The sequence below is a fragment of the Prinia subflava genome, chromosome 8, assembly GCF_021018805.1.
Source record: "Prinia subflava isolate CZ2003 ecotype Zambia chromosome 8, Cam_Psub_1.2, whole genome shotgun sequence".
Taxonomy (NCBI): domain Eukaryota; kingdom Metazoa; phylum Chordata; class Aves; order Passeriformes; family Cisticolidae; genus Prinia; species Prinia subflava.
Genome location: NC_086254.1, coordinates 27597376 through 27622805, shown reverse-complemented (window position 1 = coordinate 27622805; position 25430 = coordinate 27597376). Strand labels below are relative to the sequence as shown.

The 25430-nt window shown below is 47.1% G+C and overlaps 1 long non-coding RNA gene across 1 annotated transcript; it reads left to right on the top strand.

Moving 5' to 3' along the window:
- Nucleotides 1-7071: 7071 nt before the first annotated feature.
- LOC134552993 (uncharacterized) lies at nt 7072-18989 on the top strand. Its single transcript, XR_010081006.1, has 3 exons — nt 7072-8231; nt 9113-9226; nt 18515-18989. It is a non-coding gene; the product is annotated as an uncharacterized LOC134552993 (long non-coding RNA).
- Nucleotides 18990-25430: the final 6441 nt, after the last annotated feature.

The window sequence follows — 25430 nt, the reverse complement described above, 5'->3', positions numbered from 1 at the left end:
AACCCTTGTGCCTTTGGGACAGGTTCAAAATTTATCCCTGTCCTGGAGCAGCTCCCTTCAAAATTTTTTAAAAGATTTCTTGCCAGGAGAGAGGAATTGGGTTTTTTTAATTATTATTAGGGTTTTTTGCTCCCGATTTCAGTCTCAGACCTCATTGAAGGGCTCTGGCATTTGCATAACTTCCCACGGAAACTGAATCAATGTTTGACATCATGGAACAGAATCTCAGGCGTGATTTAGCATTAGTAAGCCACCAGTCATCAGCACAGTGTCATTCCCCTATAGCTGACATCTTAATAGAGTCAGCTTCATGCACACACATGTTCACCAGCAGCAAATTCCTCTGCTCTGGCCATGCAGGAGCTTCTCTTTTAACATGGGCTTGCACATATGAACATCCAGAAGACACTGGTCCAATATGATCAATTTTCAGGGCTCCAAATGCATTTTCCCTTTAGGTAAGAAGGCAATTTTAAATCCTCTTAAATAATTGAAGATACTCCTGATACAATCAAAAGTCAAGCTCCCCAAGATGAAAATGTCTGGATGATGAATAAGTTAATGGAACTAAAATCCCAGTCGTGGCTGATTAGGGGACCAGGAGAGTTTATCAGAGATGGGAATGTACAAGTCCAGTCACAGCCTGACCTTGTAACGAATGAGAGCTGAAAAGCAATTAATTGAGAAATTATCAGGGAAAAGCGAAGTTGTATGGTTGGTTAGCTAAAGCAATATGTCAATGGGCCAGGGATTGATTTGCCTGGAATACCTCAAGGTCTCTGTTCTGATGATTCAGGACTTGAAGGAACTGGCCCGAGCTAAGCAATAAAAATAAAACAGGGTCAGGAGAGGGAGTCATCAGTCAGCACTGTGGATCATGTATTATTTAGCTGGTAGTTAAGGGAAATTATCAAACAAGAGCAGACTTCAAACTCAAGGGTTTTTTCCCCGTGGAAGGGGAAATGAAGGGAGGGAGAAGAAAATGTTCCATTGTACCAAGGCTCACTCAGCTCAAACACTGAGCTTGGGAGCTGGGTCCTGGGAGCAAGAGTGCCAGGGCTGAGCTTTCAGTGGGCATCATTTATTGCTGGGATATTTCCTTCCTTCCTGCTGCCAACAGACTGCACAGGACCTCTGCTCCCACCTCCAGCAGACACCAGGACCTGTCCCAGGCCATCAAACTAACAGTGAAGAATTCTGTCCACTTGAACCTTGATTGTATCAGCTCATCCACACATCAGCTTCCTGCATCCTACACATTTGGGAAACTCTTGGTGGGACCACAACTTGTGCACCCTGATCTGAACTGCAAAATGTGTCTGCAAACAGAGTTCTGCTCCTTCAAAATGAATATAAAACAGCCTGAATGAGACTGTAGCACCCAGTAGCTGAGGAGATCAGCAAAGCAAATGAAAACAGCAAAACAAATCATATATAAAGTCTTCCAGAAAGATCAGTGGGTTGGGTGAGAATAGCTGGGCCTTGTCTTGTGACAGTTCACTAAATAACACTAAACTCTGTGTCTCTCTTGCAGAAGAAAGAAGAAAACTCCCACAGAACCAGTCAGTACATGGTTCGTGGCAGGACCAGGGGCTCAGACACCACAAATTGTTCCTTTTTGGGATCAAGTTTCTGAAAAAGAAAAAATTTTGTTGGAAAACTGCTGCTAGCTTTCCCATCAGGACAACACTTCAAGTTCTGTTTCTTTTATAGAAAGGCTTTCTAAATACTTCAGATTTGATATTGAGTCTTTTTTCTCATGTCCCCCACTAATCAAAATTAGAACAAAGCTATGATTTTAGCTTGTTATATTTCAATACATAGTGAATACAGGAAACTCCAATATTTCACTGCAAATACCCATTGCTGATGCAAAAACAGGTTTCTAGAAGGAAATTCCACACAACTGTGAGGTAAAGGAAGAGCTTTATCCCACTGCCTATGGACATATCTGAAGACGTTTCTGGGACTCCCAGCATGTCACGTGTGATGCATTTTCCATTTGTCCTGACCTGAGGCCATTCAAGGAGCAGATCCCCCAAGTGAATTCATCAGGAGGAATAACAACCAATGCAGGAGCTTGGGCTGCTGGGCCAGCAGATGCACCCTGCAGTTGTCAGTGTGCTGAAATTCAGGGTGGCACAAATGCAGCCTCCTTTGATTAAGGACCAGAAGGACACAGCAATATTTCCCCAGTCTATCTTATTGAAATGAAAGAGAAAAGATTATTTTTGGGGATTGCATCCTTCCTCTCCTCTGAGGCCAAGCTGCTGCACAGTCTCAGTAAAGCACCTGGGAGTTTAGGAGGTGGTGGTGGAGGTGCAGGATTACCCTGGCACTAATCACCTATTATCACCTTATGATAATTATCAAAGCTGATTCCAAACAAATCCTCTTTGGAGCAGGTCCTTGGCTGGCCCTCTGCTCTGCAAAGTGCACGAGGTGCTGCTTGTGCAAGCACAACCACCCCCAGTAAAACCAGTGGAGTCCCAAATGTGACCTCAGGTTGCATGGAGCAGTTAGCTGGGTATTATCACTGGGATGGAATAAAGTCATCTTGTTCTGCCAGGAACCAGGAGATCTTTTTTTGGAGCATCCTGCTCCACAAAAGGCATGCTGGACTGCACTCTGATCTCACATAGCTGGGGAAATTCAGAGATTTGGCCTCTTTATTTTCTTTACTCTTTTCAACGGCAGCCAAAGACTTTCAGGATAAAGGCTGTGATGCTTTAAGATTGTCACAACGTGGCAGGGCAGGAAAATGCCCAGTCTGGAGTCTGACACAGTTTCCTTTACAAATTAAATGAAGAAAGCCCAGCAAAGGCATGAAGCAGATCACACTAGCAGTACTTTTGTGTAGTAGCACTGGTGTGAACTTTTGTGTGCCTGAGCCCACCCAGGAAGGGGGAGGTGGTCGGGCACCACTGACCCACATCCAGCACTCCAAAGGAGTGTGAGGTGTTCCAGCTCCCCCATACATCTCTCACACAGGTTCAGCCAAACCATTCAGCTCCTCTTTTTCCTCCATGTCTTGTTAACTGTGGAACCATCCTAATTTCATTCCTAGCATCTGTCAAAGCCCCGATGGTGGTGGGATCACAGTCCCTGGCACCACTGCAGTGGGGTGTCTGGGAGCACTGGTGCATCTGCCCCCCCATAATTGCAACAAAAAATTAATTCATGTTTGTGATTCTCTGGGGAGAAGGAAGTCACTCAAGCAGGTAGGCTCTGGGGGTCCAGGCTTTAAAATATTGGGTACTGGCCTCAAAAAGAGCTTGGTATGAGAGACAAGGCTTAGTTATATCTCTACATCCCACATTTGGGCTGGTTGTTGTTGTTGCAAAGGGTTAACAGACACTGCAAAACATTTCTAGGATGAAGTGCTAAGATTTAGTGTACTGAATTAATTCTTAAATTAGAACAGGGGATTTGCACATGATTTCTAAGGGAAATTATCTTCTGGGTAAAATTAATACAGGAGATGTTTCAACATCTGGGATGGCATTATTATGAGCAATGATTACCCAGACTGCCAAAAGAAAGAGATCACAGTAAACTCTTTCTTTCCCCAACCAAAGTAAGCTCCTCACCCTGAAGGGAGGAGAATATTTGCAGAGTCCTGGCTGATTTGGAAATGCACAGGAGGATTCTACGTGAGAAAAGGGCTGCGTGCTTTGCAGATGGATGGTTGGGAAGCAGAGCTGCAGTCCAGGGAAGGTTCTGGGCACCCGGCTGCCTCCCTCGCCTCTGAGCTCCTCGTCAAAAATAGGTGTTTAATGCAGTGCTACAGCTGTCCAGGTGCTTAATGTTGGGAGGTTAAAGAGGAAACAACCTGGCAAATGTGACCTGGAAAAGCTCCAGAAGGGAGGTTGGTCCTTCTGCTCCCACACACCACAAAATTCACCCTCATCTTCCTCCAGCCTTTAGAGGCACGGCTTTTCTCTGAGGAAATTTTAAATAGGGCAGAGAGTGAAGCCAGAGCAAGGCCTGCATCAAAACAATCACACCCCAGGAGGAGCTCATAAATATTTATTTTCCTTCGGTGTATTTCATTTTTGTCAGGAAAAGAGGAGGGCGCTTGGGTGGGAGAAGGAGACCAATGGTACAGTGCTCCTTTCACAGGGAAAAAAAACAATGTTTAATTTAAAAGGGCACGAATATGAGAGAAATGCCTCTTTACTCTCGTGTTAGTAGCTGGCTATTAAATTACATCACAAGTGCTACGTGTGGGACCAGGCGAGTGCGTGGTTATTTCTGTCTGCTAAAACAGAGTGCAGGTCTCAGCGTAATTACTCTGGATCCAAGTGTAATTACCGACTGATCTGCGGGAGCATCCACGGCGGTGACATCCATCCCAGGCAGCATTAGAGCCTGCTGATAACACAGCATCATTAGCACGGCTTAGCGCTTCCCCCCGCGGCTGCAGCCCGTGCTTATCCCGGGAAAGGGCTGCGCTGGCGCCGGGAGCGCTCCGCAGTCACCGGAGATGCTGCCCCTGCCTCTGCCGCGAAAAACTGCGAACACGATACCCCGATCCTGGGAAATCAGGCTGGGACAGGGTTTGTTCCAAGATGGATCTCCTTGTTTTGGTATTTCTGCAACCTGCCCCTTTTTTCCCCCCCAAGTCCATGATAAGGAGGGTGCTGAGTCCCCCTGGGGTCGCCGCCTTTTTGTTTGGCTTCCTTCTGTTTTATTCTGCTTTACTGTGACAGCATCAGGCTCAGATTTTGCAATATTTTCTCCAGAGTTCACACCTCATCTGTCTCCTTTTGGAAGACAGTGGGTATAAGGATTTTCTTCTCTTTATTCTTTATCTTCTTCAGCATCAGGCTCAGATTTTGGAATATTTTCTCTAGAGTTCACACCTCATCTGTCTCCTTTTGGAAGACAGTGGGTATAAGGATTTTCTTTTCTTTATTCTTTATCTTCTTTTTTCTCCCCAAGGCTGAAAGCATCACAGTAAACAACCTATTTATTCTGATGGTCTTGGAAGTTATCTCTACACCTCCGAGAAGGTCAGAGAAATTATTCAGAAAGAGAAAAGGAGAGAAAAAAATCCTCCTTTCTTTTCATAATTGCCTGTTTTGCTACCAAACCATTTAGTGCTATGGTGTTGCAAAGACAATGCAATAGACCAGTGTAGAAATGAAGATACACTAAAGAAAAATAAAATATATTTATATGTTCAAGTTGGTGTTTTCAGGTACCTTTAGTTGTGTCCATTCTAGCTCATAAACACAAACAAATTAAAAGATGATAAAACATAAATTGACATAATTTCCTGTAAGAAGTACAGAAGATTATACAAATCTTAGTACTAAGATTATACAAATAAACAAGAAAGTATCTCCCAGCTCCTGTGGGTAGCAATGTATTTGCTCCCAGCTCAGGGTCAGGGATGGTAAAGTGAGATTGACAGGGCAACCAACCCCTGCAGGAGGTTTTCCATTTTGGTCAGCCCTGCTAAGCCATTCTTGCTGCTTTGAATGAGCTCAGTTGCACAGAGAGGCCTTATTTTTATCCTGATTCTGCTTATGTGTTGGTTTTATCTGAGCAGCTCGGCAGATGTCAGCGAGACACATTTTGTTTTGAGTTACATCAGCGTAAATCACAACTGATCCAGTGAACTCAGAAACGCCCTCTTTGCAGTGAGAGCTGTGACACGAAGAGTTTGGTGCCACGGTATTGTGACAGCTTAAAGCCCCTCCACAGGGAAACAAAGTCAGGCTCAGCACTGTCCTGGAACACATTACAAAGCATGTTTGTTATTGCACAGAAGACAGCATTTGCCTTGGCTGTGAACAAGAAACCCAGATCTGTAACAGCTAAGATTTCATCTCTGCCATTTATCCAATGAGCTTCCCAATCCTCTTGCACAGATACCCTGCTGCTAACATAGCAGTCAAGATCAGAGCACTTAATCAATCACTCACTGAGGACAAATATGCGTAATCTAAATTAGAACAAACCCAGGCATATTTTATATGACAGCCGTACAGATTTTTAAGAAAAAGCATTGGCAAGAAAATTGCATGAGAACAAAATTGTTTTGTGTTTATGCTTAAAGTGGTAGATTTCCTAAAAGCTTCTGTGGCATTAGGTAGCCTTGAATATACAGGGGCAAAATTCTGCTTTCACTGCTTTCACTTCCACATTTTCATCAATAAACCAGGGATGCATTTGGTCCCTCTGGCTCTGAAGCAGAAATCCTGCTGCAGACCTCAGTATGATGTAGAGTCCTTCTTAAAAACCTTTCATATTTTATGATCACTGTCGATTCTCTTATGATCAGTGTTGGTTCAGGCTTTCATGAATCAAAAATCAGCTCGTGGAAAGCATCTTAGAGGAACCTATTTGTCTGCAGGTAGCAAAGGAAAGTGGTACTTTGAAGAATAAACCCCTCTGCCTTCAGAACGAAGCTCAGGCTGCACAGGAGGCTGGAGCAACTTACAGCTTCTATTCAGGCTCCTCTCTGGGCATGCTGGGTGACCTTGTGTTCTCCCATTTTCCTCTGGGGGAGATATTATTTATCCCTGATAATAAAACACAGGATTCTTCAACTGCGACTCGCGGTTTAATCTATTGTGTCAACTTACACAAGCTCCCTTGGAAAAAAAGAAAGATCAGAGGCAATAAAAGGAGTGAAAAAATGAAGCATCTTTAACTGAAGCCACCCATCTTTGATCTGAGGTCAGTCCCAGGTTGCCCTGACTCTGCAGGGTTGGATCTCCAGAGAGGGGCATCCCAGAAATGCCCTTTGAGAGTGGGTGGCAGCTCTTGCACAGCCCACAGTGCCCCTCAGGCTTTGAGAGCCTTCAGCTCTGGGTACAAGCCCAACAAGCAGCAGGAAGGCTGAGCCCAGCCTCTAGCAGGGCAGTCAGCACTGCCTGCTGAAAGGAGAAAGTCTGAAAAAATGCTGGAAGTATCAGTGCAAACATCCCTTCTCTCTGCACCTCTGCAGATCAGGCTTCAGTCACTCTGTTGAAATTCTGTCTGTGCTTCTCCATAAGGAGCAAACAGTCCCACAAAAGTTCACACATCACCAAACATCCCACGGAGTCTGAATTTCAGTTTGTTGCCCTATCTTGGGACTTTTAAATACCCATTTCAGTTCCTGCATGAAGGCAGTTCTGATCCAGAGTGTAGCAGGACTCATTTGCTCTCCTCTGACTTGGTTTTGGAGGGATCTGTGAGATTTTCCAGGGACAACTGTCAAATTCTTCTCCCAGTCAGCTCACTGAGGTGAGGCATTGCTGTCAGCACTGTTGGCATGGGTAGGTTTCACCAAATTTATTAGGGAGATGTTGGTGAAAGCAATGAGCTAATATTGCAATGAAAGGCAATGGTGAATACCTATTCCCAGAAAAGTCTGGGAAAAGCAGTGCAGAGGAAAACTTGGAAAACTTTATCTTGGGTGTCCAAGCAAGGATTTGTATGCCCACTTGCTTAATTTTGCACCCAGAGGTCAATGATGGATTTTACTTGGATCTCTCAGCTTCAAAGAACAGATCTGAAGCTTCTTTCTGCTTAAGGACAAGACAGTGACTCTGCAGGTACCAGAGACCTGGAAGAAGGATTCCCATTTTCCACCATCCATATAATTTCCAGAAATCACTTTACATTACATTTTGAACTTAGGTGCTCACTTAATTTCCCACAGATCGCTGTTAGAGCACTTCAGTGCATGGCCTGACTTTTTTTTTTTTTTTAACTTCTTTTTTTCTTTTTAACTTCTCCAGTTTTGACTCAGTCACTTGCCTGGGAGGTTGCTGTGTGAAGGTACATGAAGATGGACTGGAGCATCTAAATGGAGGCCCCCAAACAGGAGCATTTTTCCCTTAACCTTCCACACCACTGGGAATAATAATTTCTCACAGGGCTGTTGCACAGCTTGATTCATTAAGGCTTATGAAGTGCTTTTAGCTCCAGCACTGAAAGGCTCAGTGCAAGTTATTTTGGACTGCTCAGGTGTTAGGAGAAGAGGCATTGCAGAAGGAATACAAATAAATCAAGAGAAACTGCCCCTTCCTCCGTGCATCCCCTGCCCCGCACTGCTCTCCATCACCGTTGATGTCAAACAGTTAATTTACAAGCCCAGCACTTTACAAAGCCCCTGGAGCACCAATTGTCCCTTTCTCATGCAACATCAGCTCCTCAAAACAGCCAGCTGAGTCTCCGGGGTCAGCCTGCTCCTGCCCTTCCCAAGGAAATTCAGCCTCTCCCCAGAACCGGTATTTATTTTCGGACAGGGCAGACCCAGCACCACCCCCCGCAGCAGGATGCACTGGAATAAACCCGGGGTGCGGGTGGCTGCTCTGAAATGTGCTCGGCCCAGGAGGGAACATTTGGTTGGGAAAGGTGACCCAGACACCTCACCCAGCCCAGCAGCCGTGAGAGCATCCCCAGGGAGCGCAGGGAGCGCTCAGCCCGGCTGGACAGACCGGGAGCACCGGGCAGAGACACGGGCTGGGGAAGGGGAAAGGGAAGGGGAAGGGGAAGGGGAAGGGGAAGGGGAAGGGGAAGGGGAAGGGGAAGAGGGGAAGACGGGAAGGGGAAGGGGAAGGGGAAGAGGGGAAGGGGAAGGGGAAGAGGGGAAGAGGGGAAGAGGGGAAGAGGGGAAGAGGGGAAGAGGGGAAGAGGGGAAGAGGGGAAGAGGGGAAGAGGGGAAGAGGGGAAGAGGGAGAGGGGAAGGGAAAGAGGGGAAAGGGAAGAGGGGAAGAGGGGAAGGGGAAGGGGAAGAGAGGAAGAGGGGAAGAGGGGAAGAGGGGAAGAGGGGAAGAGGGAGAGGGGAAGGGGAAGGGGAAGGGGAAGGGGAAGGGGAAGAGGGGAAGAGGGGAAGAGGGGAAGAGGGAGAGGGGAAGGGGAAGGGGAAGGGGAAGAGGGGAAGAGGGAGAGGGGAAGGGGAAGGGGAAGGGGAAGAGGGGAAGGGGAAGGGGAAAGGGAAAGAGGGGAAGGGGAAGGGGAAGAGGGGAAGGGGAAGGGGAAAGGGAAGAGGGGAAGGAGAAGGGGAAGGGGAAAGGGAAGGGGAAGGGGAAGGGGAAGGCGGTGGATCTTTCACATGGCTTTTCTTCCCCCTCCCTCCCTCTCTCCCTCCCTCCCTCCCTTCCTCCAGTCTGTTGCACGGGAGCTGCCGGCCATGCTGTTCCAGTTCAGGGGCTCCTGCAACAGAAAAGATCAGCTGTTGGAGAACCCATGGAAAGCCCTGGGGGAGAGCCATGGCCGCAAGGTAATCAGCAGGCAAAGTTATTACCATTATGCTGCTAATTAATTCCCAGCTCATTACGTTTCCTGTGGCTAATTTGTACTCGCCGCTGATTTGATTAAACTCATCTCTATGCTAATAAATGTGTTTTCCATTTGTTTTAGCGACTGTAGGAAGAGAGCCCGGTATTTACATATTTTGACGTTTATCAAATAAAACGCGGCGCCTGAATTAATTCTGCTCTGATTTATGAGCCGAGGGGGGAGGAAGGGGAGCGAGGGGATGCTGAGGGTCAGGCGTGCATCGCGTGTGCGTGGCAGAGCGAGCCAGGGGGGCTGTGATGCTCCTCACTTTTCATCCTCCCTGGCCCCATCCTGCCCAGGGATGCTCCTGCAGGGCAGCCTCCCCCTGCTCAGCCTCCCCCCTGCCATTTATTTCCTCTTCCCAGCTAAGTTTTGGGACGTGGGGCTTTGATTTGTAGGTGCACCGCACGGTTCAGAGACACCTCGTCAGGTGGATTTTTCTTTGTCTTTCAGAAATTGCTCTAAATGAAGATTAGGTTTACACTGCAGCACTTCATTATAAGCAGTGACTGTGTTTCCCAGTCCTGTTCCTCAGGACTCGCTACAGTAATATCAGACAGCTTGAATTTCTAATCAGGGAGATGAACAGACACCTTGCCATGCACGCAGATTTATTTTAGGGATGTGTTTTACCCTCTCTGCCTCAGTAACTTGCAGGGCAGAAAGCTGCCCTCCAGCATCTGCCTTTTAAACCCAAGACTAACTCTTTAGGGCAGATCTTCAGCAAGTGAAACTCTGCTCAAAACCCTCCTCCTGTTTCACCACAGTTAACTGCTGCATTATCAGTCTCCTCTTCATCTGGGGTAAATCCTAACAAAAAACACTCTGAGAGTGTAAATCAGTGGGATTTGTGCTTTAACATCACTAAGAGTTTGTGAAGTCCAGCCTTTCCTTTTCCCAGGAGAACTGGCAATGCTCACCGAGCACATCCCCTCTCTCTGTGCTCATTTGTGTCATCTTCTGTTGGTGCACGGACATCTGTGTCACACGGGATGGGGGGCAGAGGAAGCGTGGCCTGGGCAGGGCTGAGATGGGAGCAAGGCAGGGAAAGGTTCCTCCTCTGGGGCTGGAAAAGGCACAGTGGCTCAACAGGAATGCCTGGCAATCCAGGGAGATCCAACCCATCCCAGTCCTGCTCGGTTTTGTCTGGAAAATTGGCTCAACCCAAGAGGGATTTGTTTTCCCTCTGCATGCTCACTCTGGGCTGGAATCTCCTGTTTCTCTCCCGGGTTCTCACAGGTCACACCAGTGGTTCTGGGGCTGCCCGCAGCTTTCTTTCACACTCCCAGTAAAAGTTTCCCAGTAAGGACGGGCCCCAACGACACCACTTCTCACTCCGGCAGCGAGACACCTTCCACCGCCGCTGCTTCACCCCAGGCCATCTGAAACAGCTTCATTGCTTAAGTAACAATTAACAGCGCTGTCTTTTGGGAGCGCTTCTGGAGCGCTGCGCGGCCCCGGCTCCGCAGCCTGCGCGCTCCCGCCGCCTAACCCGAACTGCGGGCATCCCCCAGCTCCTCCCGGCCCCATCCCGCTCCCTGCAGGGTGGGGATGGGCTGCTCCGTGCTGCCAGCCCTGCCCGGCTCAGCCGAGCCCTGCTGGGGCTCCCTCTCCTCTGGCACTCGCTCCAAGGCAGGGCAGACCCTCCTGTGATGCTGCTCAGGATGCGCAGGGTGAAGGTTCAGTGCAGCACGGGTCCCTCACAGGGCTGGTCCAGAGGACCTGCCCGAGCATGGCAGGAGGTCCCTGTGCTGTTTTTACAGCAGATCCTCAGAGGAGCTGGCAGAGCCCTTGCTCCGTGCTCAGCTCCGGGGGTGCACCCGAGCCACGGGGGATGCCCGAGCTGGAGTCCCAGCAGCTCTGCAGCATCGTCCCAGCACCTCTAGAACAACCAGCTAAGCCATGCAGCCGTGGATGGATGGACGTTTCTCTTCCTACAAAACCTTTTAAGCCTTTGCAAAAGCGGGAAGTATTATGGACAAAAAACCCGCCTTGTTTCGCGTTAACAGCCTTTGCTTTTCCTGGCGAAGGTGGGACAATAGCCACACGCTGCATGGTATCAGTGTCACAAAGAACAGAACCAAAAGGCTTCAGCTCAGGACAAATAAAAGTAACATTGATTCCTTTTTATTTTTCCTTTTTTTTTTTTTTTTTTCCAGCTGGTATCAATACATTAAACAACCACGCTGGAAAAGTGAAATTGATTCAAGGCCTTCAGTGCTCCCTGCCAAAAAAGCCTCCTGCAAGGATCTATTCTGTATTGAATTACAGTCTGGAAAAGTTCAATAGGTTATTGTACAAACAGAGAGCAAAAGCCCGTCAACAATGGAGCCAAAGTGATTGTGCAGCTCCTTTGTGCTTGCCAGCCCCGCGCCCCTCACGAGCTCGGATGTTAAATCAGTTTAATTAAAATGGTGGGCTTCAAATGCCTCGCATTTTTTTAATGCATGTCCCTGTGTAAAGACATGTAGGCTGAGGTTTAAAGCTGCCTGCCTGCACTGACAGCCCCTCCATCCCTTTCTCAGCCCTAAACTGCAGCAGATTTTTACAGCTGCTGAGCACTTTGGGCAGATGCTGGGGCTGAGTAGGATCATCAGCCCCATCTGGAGCAGCTCTGGCTTTGAGCAGCACCCTCAGCCTCAGCCTCAAGCCCTGGTGTGTTCGCTTTGCAGGCTGGAGCTGTGCTTTGGGGCTCTCTCAGTGTACAGGACTTGTTCTGGGGCCCTCCAGCCCCAGTGTCCTCCCCAGAGGGACTGGGTGCTCCCTAGAGAGCAGCAGGGTGAGGTCCCTGATGCTGCAGCAGGTTTGTCACAGGTCTCACCACAGGGTCTCCTCCAAGGAGGGGGAAGACACTCGTGAGCTACATCAGGGTTTCTAAATCCCCCTCTCCATCTCTAATTAAGATTCAAATTGAGTATAGAAATCATGTGTAAGTAAGATGCTAATTATTAAAGTCATTGATCTCCCAGACAATAAAGCAGCCTCGCTTTTTCTGGCCCTGCCCATGTTTTGAGGCAGCTCTGAGCCCTCACCATCATAAATACCCAGGATATCTGGCATCCACATTGGAGAAGTGTGAAAATGATTGATTTTGTGGAGAGGTGAAGTCCCCACATTGCTCTGAACGAAACCTCTACTCCAGCCCCAGCCCCAGACAAGCCAGGCAGCATGTCTGGCTCTCTTGATAGCTCAGCTCCCCATGATGACCATGAAACTTTGGTCCCCACCTCACTGGACATCTGTTTATGCCCTTGTCCATCCTGCACAAGTGCATTTATTTTCTCATTGGAGTAAGAGGGATTTACTACTCAGTGTGTTTAATGGGATTTACTGCTCAGTGCATTTAATGACTCCTTGTTCCCAACCTGGACAACTTTCATGGTCGAATATCCTATCTAAGAGTTGCTGGGTTGGGGAAAAGGTGCTCTTAGTTTGAAAAAAATATATGAAAGAATGGCTGGAAAATTACAGAGATGGAAAATTCTATGGAAAGGAGAGCACAACCAGTATGGGGCCAGGCTGGAAAGTAGGGGGCAAAGGCACAGGGCTGGGAGCATGAAGGTGGCCAGTGCTTTAGTGCCCACAGAAAGGACACACTCACAAAAAAGAAAAGGCTCGGGCTGCAGAAGAGAGGAATGCTAGCCTGGAAACACAGAGTGCAGCACCACACTGCACCAAAACGCTGGAATTAACATCAAAGCAGTCCTGGAGCAAATGAGATTACGGTATGCATGTTAATGAGGCAGCAGCACTAATCAGCCAGGATGCCTCGCTGGGAGGGCTGCAGTGCCAACTTGTGATTTTTGTTGTCAGGCTGGACCCAGCTTCCATTCGGAGTGAAGATTTTGTTTGGTTTTAAAAGTATCAGTATTTTTGTGGGGTTTCAGGCAATCTCAGATTTGATTTGATTTCTTCAAGTAGATGTCTGGCCCTTCAGGGTACAGAGAAGAACTTGGAAATGGGATTGAAGTGGTCCCCAGGGCCAAACTGAAAACCACTCCAAAGCCAAGGAGCAGATGAAAGTTGCCCAAAATGCATTTTACTCTGTTTTAAAACATCATTATTTTTAAGCCAATCTCACCAGTTTGCAGGGCTGAGTGCACAGCTTTGCAGTGTCTTTTTGTGCCAAGCTTTCCTGAGGAACATGAAGTCACTCAAGATGTGAGGGGTCCAGTTCTGCTCACATTTGCAGTGGGTTTTTTTCCCAGTGCCACAATGCTGATGTTACAGTTACACTTCCCCATTAAGCTCCAAAACTGGAGCTTTTTAATGTCAAGAGCCCTCAAAAAAGCACTTGCTTGGGATTATGTGGCTTCAGGCAAAAAGCTGTAAAAGGGGCAGCCCCTCACAAGGGAGGCTTAGCTGGGCTGGGGAAAAGGAAGGAAGAGAGGAAGGGAGGAAGGGAGGAAAGGAGGGAGGGAGGGAGGGAGGGAGGGAGGGAGGGAGGGAGGGAGGAAGGAAGGAAGGAAGGAAGGAAGGAAGGAAGGAAGGAAGGAAGGAAGGAAGGAAGGAAGGAAGGAAGGAAGGAAGGAAGGAAGGAAGGAAGGAAGGAAGGAAGGAAGGAAGGAAGGAAGGAAGGAAGGAAGGAAGGAAGGAAGGAAGGAAGGAAGGAAGGAAGGAAGGAAGGAAGGAAGGAAGGAAGGAAGGAAGGAAGGAAGGAAGGAAGGAAGGAAGGAAGGAAGGAAGGAAGGAAGGAAGGAAGGAAGGAAGGAAGGAAGGAAGGAAGGAAGGAAGGAAGGAAGGAAGGAAGGAAGGAAGGAAGGAAGGAAGGAAGGAAGGAAGGAAGGAAGGAAGGAAGGAAGGAAGGAAGGAAGGAAGGAAGGAAGGAAGGAAGGAAGGAAGGAAGGAAGGAAGGAAGGAAGGAAGGAAGGAAGGAAGGAAGGAAGGAAGGAAGGAAGGAAGGAAGGAAGGAAGGAAGGAAGGAAGGAAGGAAGGAAGGAAGGAAGGAAGGAAAGAAGGAAGGAAGGATGGATTTAGATAAACAAAGGCAGCTGAACTGCTCACAAGCATTAAAAGGGCAGGACCCACAGCAGAGGACAGGCATGAACCCTGTCTCTGCTTGAAACCTGGGGTGCTCCCAGAGGCCAGGGAACAGATTCATCTTGGTCAGGGAAGCTTTGGAGCAGGGTCAGGAAAAGGGAAGCCCTTCTGGGGCTTTTCATCTGTCTCTGTGGTAAAATAACCCCTTGGGAGCCAGAGGAACGTGGAGAAATAGTCACACCAGGGTATGGGGTTGCTGCAGTGTGTGCTGCAAAGCTGTAAATTGCTCTGAGGATCAGCCCCAGCCTCCTCAAGGTCCATCTCAAGCCCTTTTTATGGAAAATGCCATTCTGATAAACTCCTTCTACAAGGAAACCACACTTGTTTTGATCTGTTTTTCAAACAGCCTTTCTTCTTGATTGGGGAAATTGGCTTAAATGAGTCTCTCTCCCTTTTCCTGAGCAAGGCTGCAATTCACTTCTGCTTCCTTCTCTTTTCACTGATAATCTCGTTTGCTGAAATTGTGAATAAAACAGAATTTGAGACATTTGAGTGTTTACAGAGCAGAACAACATGTTTTATGTCTGAGTTTGTCCTGCAAACGTGTCTCTTCTGCAGGTGGCTCTGAGCAAGGCACAACGGGGGCTGCCAGAAGAACTGATCCTCAGTTCCCTGCTCTTGCCCAGCTCAGAGAAAACATTTCTTTTTGCCTGCTGGAGAGCAATGATGTGATCCAGCTCACAAAAGCTTTCCTGCCTCGTTGCAGAGGTGCTGAAGGAATGGGGTCCCCGTGCACAGATGTGGGCAGAGCAGTGGAGGAATGGAGGGGTAACCAAACGAGCTGGGAAGGTGCAGATGTCCCTCCCTTCTGCCACAGATTGCCATGGCTGGGAAAAGAAGCTGTTCAGTAGCGCTTTCCATGCCAGGGAGATCATTAGCAAATTAATCATTTACTAATTAAACGGCATGATACCCATGTAAAGGGAATGTGATTACCCTCTTCTATAAGTCAGGAAACTAAACGGCGTTTCTGATTTTAGACTAAATTTGCCCTTCTGGCAACCCCACGGTTTGCTCCATGGCAGAAGAAGGTTCTTTAGAGCACCCACCTCTGCACCCTGGTGTGCACCTTGTCAGGAGCATCACTGCCTGCTGGCTGTTCCCAGGCTCCTGGTGGAAACTGCTGGAGGCCTGGCTGGTTTTATTCCATGGCTTTTCCATGTAGAGTGGATTCTGGAGGGTGAGAGGATCCAGGCATGGAAATGGGGCTGCATCCTTGCTTGGCATCCCAAAGGCTTGCTGGGTACATGCACACCCTTCACCACCCCTCCAGAAGAAGATGAGAATCATCCAGAGTCAGGAGAAGTGACCATAACGAGCCCCAAAGTCTGATCTGCTTCTTTTCACTCTTCTGATTTTATTTGGATCATGTATGTGAAATTAACTCCCCGCTTTATCCAAAATGAGAGCCCCTGGCAACAGGCTTGATCTGCAGCATATGAGTATACATTTATTTTTAAAGTGAGAAGGAATGAAATTGGGCAGGCAGAGCAGTGGCAGTGCTGTTCATGAAGCCCGTGGAAATACCATTGTCATCGAGTACTGGAAGCAGGTTTGGAAAATAGAAAGAAATTTTATAATTTAAATGCTGAATTATTGCATTGCAGCAAAGTTTGCCCTTGCTAAGATCTCTCCTGCCATCCCTCTCACAACACCTTCCACTGAGGTGCTCACATACAGCAGAAACTCACCAGAAATAAAGGCAAAATTTCCCTCCTCTCTTTGCAATCTCGAGGGGTCCAGCTGGCAGCCCGAGCCCTGTGCACCTCCACGGAGCTGTCACAGGTATTTACTTTGGCTAAGTGCAGCTCATTATTATTGCCTCCCCTGGAGCTGTAGTGCAATGGAACCTCATTCCCCACGGCCTTGCCCAGTAACTTCCAGAACAATACATTTTGCAGTTTTCTTTACTTTGAGTCCGGTTTCCTCTGCTCAATCAACTGTGGGTGTCACGCAGTGAAGTGTCCTGCATGCTGCAGAGACAAAAGCTGGGCTTTGCTGGGTGGATGTTTGCTTTGTGTTGTATACACAGAATAAAAAATAATTCAGGGGCAGCTAGGGAAAAAAAAAAAAAAAGCCACTCAGGTTAGGAGTACAGAGATATAATGGTCTGAAAACTAAAACCTTGCTGACTCCAGGAAAGTAAGCAACATCTAAGGCAGCTCGTTTCCCCACCATAATTCAATACAAATAAAGAGAAGAAGGTGGATGGAAATGGAGTAAATTATTTCACTGCCTAGAGCGACAGATGAGCAAAACCAACTGGGATGGCTTCTCCAGGCTTTCAACACTTTTTGCATGCCTTGAAAAACACCATGTTCAGCCACCTGCTACTGAACTTCATGGTGGCCAGGCATCCAAAGGTTACAGCAGCTGGGCAGCCCTGTGTGGCTTCTCAGCTTGATTTCCTCAGCAGGATTTTGTAAGGATAAGATAGCACAGGGGTGATGTCCAAGAGCCTCCTCATCCATTCACTGCTCCTGGAAAATGAGGAAGCTTTATCCTTTGGGCACAGAAGCAAAATGCAGTTTGTGTTGCTCAGAAGGGATTGGATTTGGGCTGCTGCTCCTTTCAGAGACTCCTGCCCACTGCCCAGTGCCTGTGCACACCCAGGGCAAGCCCCATTTTCCTAAGTCATAGCACATCTCTAATGCAAACACAAAGTGAAAGGATGCTGGAAAGCCACTGGCCTTTATGCATTATTAAGCTCCTTGTGCAGGCATAATTTCAGACTTTGATTTTTTTTCTAGACTAGACCATGTCGCCTCTGTGTTGCACCTCACAAAGCCCACCAAGACACCACCCCTCCTGCAAAGGGATTGGAGAAGCATGGGGAAAATCCTGGTTTTGTTATTGAAAGATTCTGTGATTGTATTTTTTTTTAAAGAATAACAGTCACATTTCTAAACAGCTCTTATTAAACCGTCCAAACATATCATCTGCACTGGAGGATGTAAGGGCTGACACCAGACAAAACCATCAGATTGCTCTGAGAAAATGCACTGGCTTGTCTTGACAATTTAGGACTCTGTGGATTACCCTGTTCATATTTGCTGTTGATTTTAAGACTGAAATTTGCAGTATGAAAACAGACATGTCCAAGAAAGCATTGCTCAGCTTAAACTTAAAAGGACAGAGATGCAAGATTACAGCAGAGAGATGCAGCTCCTGGCTCCCAGCCCTTTCTTAGGAACCAGCTTTCACTTTGCCTTGGGCTTTTGGTCTATCAGCATCTAATGAAAGATGACAGTGCAGGCTCCCTTAGGGGCTAACGTGGGCAATTTCAGCTCTGGCATTTTAATTTATCTGTAACCAGCAGTTTTCAAAAGGGTAGAGCTAAAAAAGAACTTGGCTTGGTCACACACACACACAGAAAAAAAAAAAAAAGGTGGGGGGAGTTGTGACATAAAATGCATGAGGAGGTTTGCTTGGGTTTAACTCCTTGGGCTCCTGTGAGGAGCCTGGAGCCAGGGCTGTGTCCCCTGGCACTGTGGCTCATGCTGTTAACCCATTCCAGCAGGGAGCTGCATTTCCTCGAGGTGAGGGGAGCTCCCCCATGGTTTATGGCTGTTGGTTTTAGTGCCGGGCACATCCACTCCATCCCTGACAGCCAAGGTCTCGGCTTTTCCCGTTTATTAATCCCCAAAGTTGCATTCAGGCTCTATGACTGCCAAAGGTTAGCTTGGGATCAGCAGCAGCCATAAATCCACAATTAGAGGCTGTGGGTTGGTTTCTGGTGCTGCTGTGGGGTCAGACCCGCCGTGGGCATCAGCACCCGTGCTCAGCCCATGTGTGCAGCCCGAGACAAGGGCAGCAGCTCAGCCCCAGCCAGCACTGCCCAGGGCGTTTTTCCTGCCGTGTTTCCAGGGTTCCTGGCAGCACAGAGCTCGGGGTGATCGTGGCCAGCTCGGTGCTGGCACAGCCGGGCTGCTGAGAGCGCCTGGCACGGCTGCACATCCGACCCTCCGCAGCAGCTTTGGGCTCCATTTGTTCCCTGGCGTGTTCTGCGCTCCCTCCGGGCACCTGGTGCCATCAGCCAGCTCCTGGGGCTACACACAAAACTTCATTTGGGATCAAACGGGTTAAATCTTTTATTTATTTATTATTTACTTTTTTTTTTCCAGGGACGAATTTCACTTTCCCTTTTTTTTTTTTTTTTTTTTTCCCTTCCTCCCTGTTGCCTCCGGAGGACCAGGCGGCTCCAGGCACAGCTCTAGCAGATGGTTTTGGTGGTGGAAGGCACAAGGGGATTGCTCCCAGGAGCTGGTCAGGCAGTGAAGTCAGAAATGAAGTGATGCGTGCAGCCTGCCACGGCCTGGACAGCTCCCGGTGCTCCCCTCTGCACAGGCAGCCTGTGTGTGCACCCTGCTTTCCCTGTGCCTGGTCCAAAATCTGCTGGAATTGGGGAGCAGCCCTTTCCTGAGCTCTCTGAGCCTGCTGGAGTCAGAGCAAGCAGAGTGTGACCCCCAGTGCAGGCACCCTCTGTGATCCTGCCCACTGCAGCATCACCCTGACACCTCAGCAGGAGCTGGGGAGGCAAATCTCATCATGCCAGGGACCAGCAGAGTATTTCTCTTTAATGTTTACATATTCTAATGTAAAACCTTCACCTTGCACCCGTGGCAAATATTGCCAAAGTTGTGGAGTCAGGGATGAAAACCTGTATTTTGTCAATATTAGCCCGATAAATAAAATTTGAGAATTAAATGCATTCTGTGCTTAGCAAATGGAAATTAATTTCTGGTACGTGAGAATTAATTTTCTTAACAATATTTCCCTTGTTTTAGTGAGATAATCTAGAGCTGTACTAGGAAATACAAACATTTTTCAGAAGAACTATACATAATTTATAGAGAAGCAGGTCTGAATTAGCTCTAGCATTGCCCTGAGCTTTCCAACAGTCCATAGGTCTGGATCTCAGCTGTGCTCCTGAATCTGCTCCCTCTCTCTGATGAAACCCTCTCCCAGAAAGAGTTAAACACAAGAAACCAGAAATGATCCATAAATTAGGTCTGGCTATAGGTTCAAAATCATAAGTTATGGCCTATTGACCTCATACTCTGAGGGGAAATCAGAAGCATTTTTCTAAAGAGCCACCACTGGAGGAAGAGAGGTTTAATATATGGCACAGCAGAGCCCTGCTGCAAATAAATACAGCACTGCATAATTGCAGGGAAAATCAATAAATACCGTGGTGGTTAAAATAAAGATATGCATATTGAGGGTCTGGGTTTGTGTATGTGAATGGTTGTTTCCCCAGAAGCAGAAGATTATTTTTTCCTGCATTAAAGCCTCTAAAAACAACAAAGGCAAGAGCTCCTGTGCTGCCCCTTTTGCAAGGAGCAAGTTTCAGCTATTGTTTCCCTCGGAGCAGCTCTGTGGAGTCGTCATTATTACCATAATTAATAAGTGCAGTTTGCTCATTTGAAAAATTCCGGCAATGTTCGCCGCTCGGGCGTCGCGTCAGCGCGAGACACAAAAAATCGCTGTGACAACTCCTCTGCAAGTTCAGGCCTTATTGACGAGCACCACGAGGGGATGGAGCCCAGAGCAAGTCCCTTTTCACTTTAATATTTAAACCTCTTTTAAGAGGACGTCAATATTAACTCCCGTAATTGATGCTGACAGGTGACTGCCCGACCATGGAAAAGGCAAGCGATAGAATTTAAAAAAAAAACCCTAAATAATAACAACCAGGACTTGCTGTCCCAGTGAAGGACACTGGGATGGAGGGATGGATGAGGTTTTCTGCATCCCTGATGCAGCAAAGGGGAGCTGCTGATTCACCCAGGAATGGATGGGACCCTTTGGGCTCAGCTGATTTTGTTCCCCCAGGTAAATCCCTGGATCTCTTGGATGAGAAACCCATCCTTGCTCAGCCTCCAGACCGGCCAATGCTTTTAATAAATAAATACCAATTGTAGCTAGTTAACCTCAGGATTTCCAGCATTAAAGAGATTTCCCACAGGAGCCAGAGAGCACTAGAGAAATGGATAAATGCAAAGTTCATGGGGAAAGGGACACAGCCCTTTGCAAATCCCAGTGTGAGGGGGAAATATCCAGAAAGTGCTACGAGACAGGCTCCAAAAATAGTTATTTACTGGACCCAGATTCCTGATTTTCGTTGACCTTATTCTTAGGAATTGGTGTATTTTTTTGTTTAAATTTTGTGTTAAAAGTAGTTAGAATTTGGAACAATATGAAACTAAGCTTTAATGTAAATGTAAGCTTTAATGTAAGCTTAATGACCTGAGTATTGTTCTTGTCTTTGTTCCATGTACAGTCCAACCAGAAGGAATGACAAAGTAGATAAAAGGAGATATAGTTTTGGTGGCTTTGAGTTCTACTAATATGCAGATCATAGCATAAGCCCAAAACTAGAATGATATTGTTTTTATTAAAGCTGATAAAAGTGTTTTGAATTTTACTTTTTCTTAACTTTTTGAAATTAAAGGGAGGGAAAACCTATAATATCTCGTACATATTTTTTAAAAAGTTCACTACAGGGAAAAATATTCCATTAATAGAAAATTGGGATATCTAAAATGAGAGGTTTAACTAAAAAAATATTGGTGACAATATTGGCTGAATAGACAGAAATATTCTGAATAAACCCAAGGCACTCCAGTTAAGCTGTTTTAGGTAGTTTCACTCTCACATTCATTGTTAAACTAAAGCCAGAAAAATTCCTTCCCAGCAAACTCCTGCTCCACAGATATTTAACCAGGATGTCCCAGGCAGCCCTTTTCTTTATATCCTTGATGGTTTTTCTCTGTGTTTTGGGGTACTCCAGGCAGTTTTTCCTGCTTGCAGAGGAAGATGTACAGCAGAAAATTTGGGATTAAAGAGACAATAAAATGTCCCAACCACTGCCGTGCCGCAGAGAACAGGGCACGGATTTAGTGCTAACAACAGAACACAGGAGAGCTTTGCAGCAATTAAAGCTGAGCAAAACCACCAAATTCTGGAGAAAATATAGTGGGGGAAATCATTGTGGTGTTACGAGTCTGAAAACAAAAATCAATGTTCTTATTGTTCCCTGCAAGAGTCTCACAAGAAGGGAAGAGCTGTGCCCAGGACTCTGGCTGGCTGCAAAATAAATCATCAGCAGTTAGATTCTTATCAAAAATGGGACTGGGAAGCTTTTGTTTAAAAGGCTCACTTGAACCAAAGCTCTCCTGGCTGATTGCTGCTGTTAGGATTTGAAATTGCTACTATTGTGTATATATAGTATTTAAAAGAGGGATGACCACAGACATGAGCTAGCTGGCTGCAAATAAGTGTGCTTTAAATAATCATACTAATTTCTACAAGTGACACTAAGTTAAAGCTCTATTTGTGTGCAGATATATGTGTGTCTGAATTAGCTTGTGTTAGCAGGTTTCATGCCAAGAAAAGAGGCTGCTGGTAAAAATTTGGTGAAAATGCCTCAGCTTCCTCTTAGGGTTTTTTTTTCCATCCTGGAATCAAAAATAAACTCTCCTCTGTATTGTACACTGCTGCTCTGTACAGTAATGCTTTTGTTACCACCATGGCTCTTACTTAAGCATCTGACTACAGTAATTGTTTTATACATTAACTATACTCCCTGATGGTTGCCCTATTATCTCTTCTTTTTTTCCAAAATGGTGCCTGCAAATATTAGCAGCTTGATTACTCATTTTATTAACAATTTCAACACTGTGTCAGGGTTGATTTGGGAAGTGGGGTGGTGGTGTTGGCCATGATGGGATTGGTTTTTTGTGGTGCTCTGGTGCTGCAAAGCACATCTGAAGCCTTGAAGAAATTCGGATTAAATCCGAATTAACAATCCATAGGGTGGAGATTCTTGGCTGCAGAGAAGCATTTACATTCAGCTGCCATCAGGGCCAACGCTGGGAAAAAGTGATTTGTGAAGAAAAGACTTGGAAATGATGGATTAGGAGAGGGAGAGGGATGCACAAATCCCCATGAGGCAGCGCCATAGCCCCTGCAAGCACCGTGTGTGTGTGTGTGTACAGGAAATAACAAGGGAGCTCAGGAAAGCAGCACCAAATTTGAGATGTCTGTGCACCAGTGCCTTTAGACATGAGGCATTTCCAGTGGGAAGGGGAAGGGATCAGGCCCTGCAAGGGGCAGGGAGGTTTCTGCAGCACAGGGCTCTCCCCTGCCTCGCGCATGCGCCGCTTCTGTCATCAAAAGGAAAATCAGAGCCTGATGCCAGTTATTAAATATCTTCATTAGAAGGGCATTCCTTCCAGCTGACTTTCAATTTTGTTGTATCTAGGGGCCCTGTGTTAATAACTGCATGCTAAGGACAAGTGTTCTTAAAAAACACTGACTATTGAAATCCTTCTAAATAATATGCAGCTTCCTGCTTCTGATTGATAGATATATTGTACAGCAGAGCCACCATAAAGGCAATAAATACATGTACTGCTAAGGGTCATGAGTCTCAAAATTAAATCGAATGCAGAAATTGAGTCTTGACAGAATCTGAAGGGATAATGTCTTAGCTTCTCCAATTACGCAGTTCAACATTTGGATAAATCATATGAAAGTAAGTATTTAGCCCCATTTTTCATAATCACTATTAATGAGAACAAAATGGGAGCTGAGGGCAGAGGGAGAGAGTTCTGACAAGATAAATAGCATATGGGGTGTGTTGTCAGCCACAGAATATCAAGGCTGTTTAAACCCCCTAAACAGCAGGAAGGAAAAATGCAGGGGAAAAAATATAGAAAGAATAGTGGTCATGTGTTATTATCAGCAACAGTCTCTGTGTCAGGACTTTTGAGATCTGCCTTCTCAAACAGCACTTAGGGCACAGAAATATCCTCTAGAGCTCCCCAGCATGGTGTGAATGACTGATACCCAGAGCACACCATTTAAATATTGCCTGTTTACAGTCTGCAAGCTGTAAATTAAAAAATTCACTAAAAACCCACAGATTTTTCCCCCTGACTGGTCCCTGTGGGTGCAGGACAGGGGGCTGTGTACATCTCCAGTGGTCACTTCTTTGTGTCAGGGCAATAAAACCAGGAGAAACAGCTTTGCTTGCACAGGGTTTTCTCCACGTTTCATGCCAGGACACGCACAGGATGTGCAGGGCTTAAAGCAAGGAGGGGAAGGTACAAATTCCATCGTCATTTTCTATCATCTTGTCTGTCTTTCCTGCTTTTCAAGTTGAAATCACTTTAAGCATCTGCAGCAAAATTATTCTTAGAGAGTCTCTCATTAAATTAGATGTCTCTGAATTGAATTCATTTCCACTCCATTTTGTCAGCTGCTAAAGCAGCAAGAGCCAGATCCTGCTCAAATCAGCTTCGAGGTTTGGTCTCTCTTTTTTTTGGAGGGGAGAGGCTGGGGTTTCACACGTGTGCTGAGTTTGTCCTGAATTCCTGCCCTGCATTTTGGATTCTCAGGGAGCATCCATTGCTCTTGCTCAGGTGCTGCCAGAGGCTGAACTCTGATGTTACAAATTCTCAGTGACTCACTGGGAACCAAATGATATCCAAATACTCCTACAATACAAAGCACAAGGCCACTTTTTGTCACTGAATCACAGCTCCAATATCCCCACACAGGTCCCCAGCAGTCTGTGCTCTGAGCCACACATCTGCCTCCTGCGCTGCTCCGAAAATGAGCATTATGCTCCAAACCTCTGCCTTCAGCCATAAATATCCCAGCAATCCAGGGGCAAAGGGACTGTTTCTGTATCTCCTGCGATGTTAGCAGCTCACAGATTAAGCATTTGGGGCTTGGGGATTATCTCCTTGAATCAATACAAGGCAGGGAGGCAAACAAACAGCTGGCCGGGTTCCCCAAAATAAAAGCGTTTGATTGTGGCAAGCTTCAAAGCAACTGGTTGACACGAAATAGGTCGGGTGCCCTCCCCTGCTGTGCCCGAGGAGCAGAGGGTAGCAGGGAAATAAATAAACATCCCAAAATTACTGCTTGCTCCTCCCCCCGCCGACGAAGCGCCTCCCAAAGAAAGGCAGGGAAGCAAGGAAACGCGCCCCAGAACATATGGCAGAATCAAGCGCAGCATCCCCGTAGGTTTGGGTTGAACAAGTAAATATTAATCTGGGGGGGATACTGGGGGCTGAGATCAAAAGAGCTGCTCCCGTTTCTGTAGGGAAAAGGAGCGCTTTGATGTCACGGCGTCTTCCCTGCGCCACCTAATGAACTGAAATTGTGACACAGTGACATCGTGCGAGGTTTGAAAGCGCTTAGCACGGTGACACGGCTTTGGGGCTGGCTGCTCTCTTTCTGCAGCAGCCTCCTGTGCCGGGGGAAGGGTTCTGCTGGGGAGGGTGGAATAGAGGTGCAGGAATAGAGGGGCTTTGGGGAGGGAGAGGTGAGCGCGCACAGGGAGGGCTGAAGGGATTCACTGCAGTCCCGCCTGAGCAGGAGGATGGGGTAGGGATGCAGGCAGAGAGAAGCAGCTCGGCAGGATGGGCACAAGGCAGAGGGTGAGTGAGCCAAAAGCCCTCCACCATCATCCAGGGCTGGCAGGACCAGAGTCATCCTCACCCCACACTTTGTGCCCTCCGCACCCAGCTGGAGCCACAGCATCCTCAGGGGATGATGGACTTGAAAAGAGTTTCAGGAAAATGCAGAGTCAGAGGGAGGATGAGCTCCTTGCCTGGGTCCCACAGAGGCAGAATCTCCTCTTTTTCACTTCAGACCAAGAAAATACCCAGCCCGTAGAAAAACCTCTCCCACACGGGCTTTCAGCCTGGGCTTGGTCAAACAAAGGCCCTGAATATTTCACCCAGGCTCCCAGAAAAAACCACTACACCAAAACCTTGTGCTCCCATCCCAAGGAGGGAAGGGGAGAGCAGGGAATGCCCTGCATGGGATGGACACAGCTGCCCAAAACCTCATTCTGTGTGTCTTGTGCTCCTAGGGAGGAAACCAGAGACAATGAAAATAAAATAAATAAAAACTGTGCAGTAAAACTCTCAGGGCGGGCAGAGAGGGAGGAGAGATGTGAAAGTGGGAAGAAGAGATGGTTTTGCTCAGAAGGATGACTTTGGATGATTTTGGGTGGGTCTCCTCCACTGGGAGGTGGTTGCCTGCCATTGCTTGTGCAGTGTGGGTGGTTTATTGCTTTATCCAGC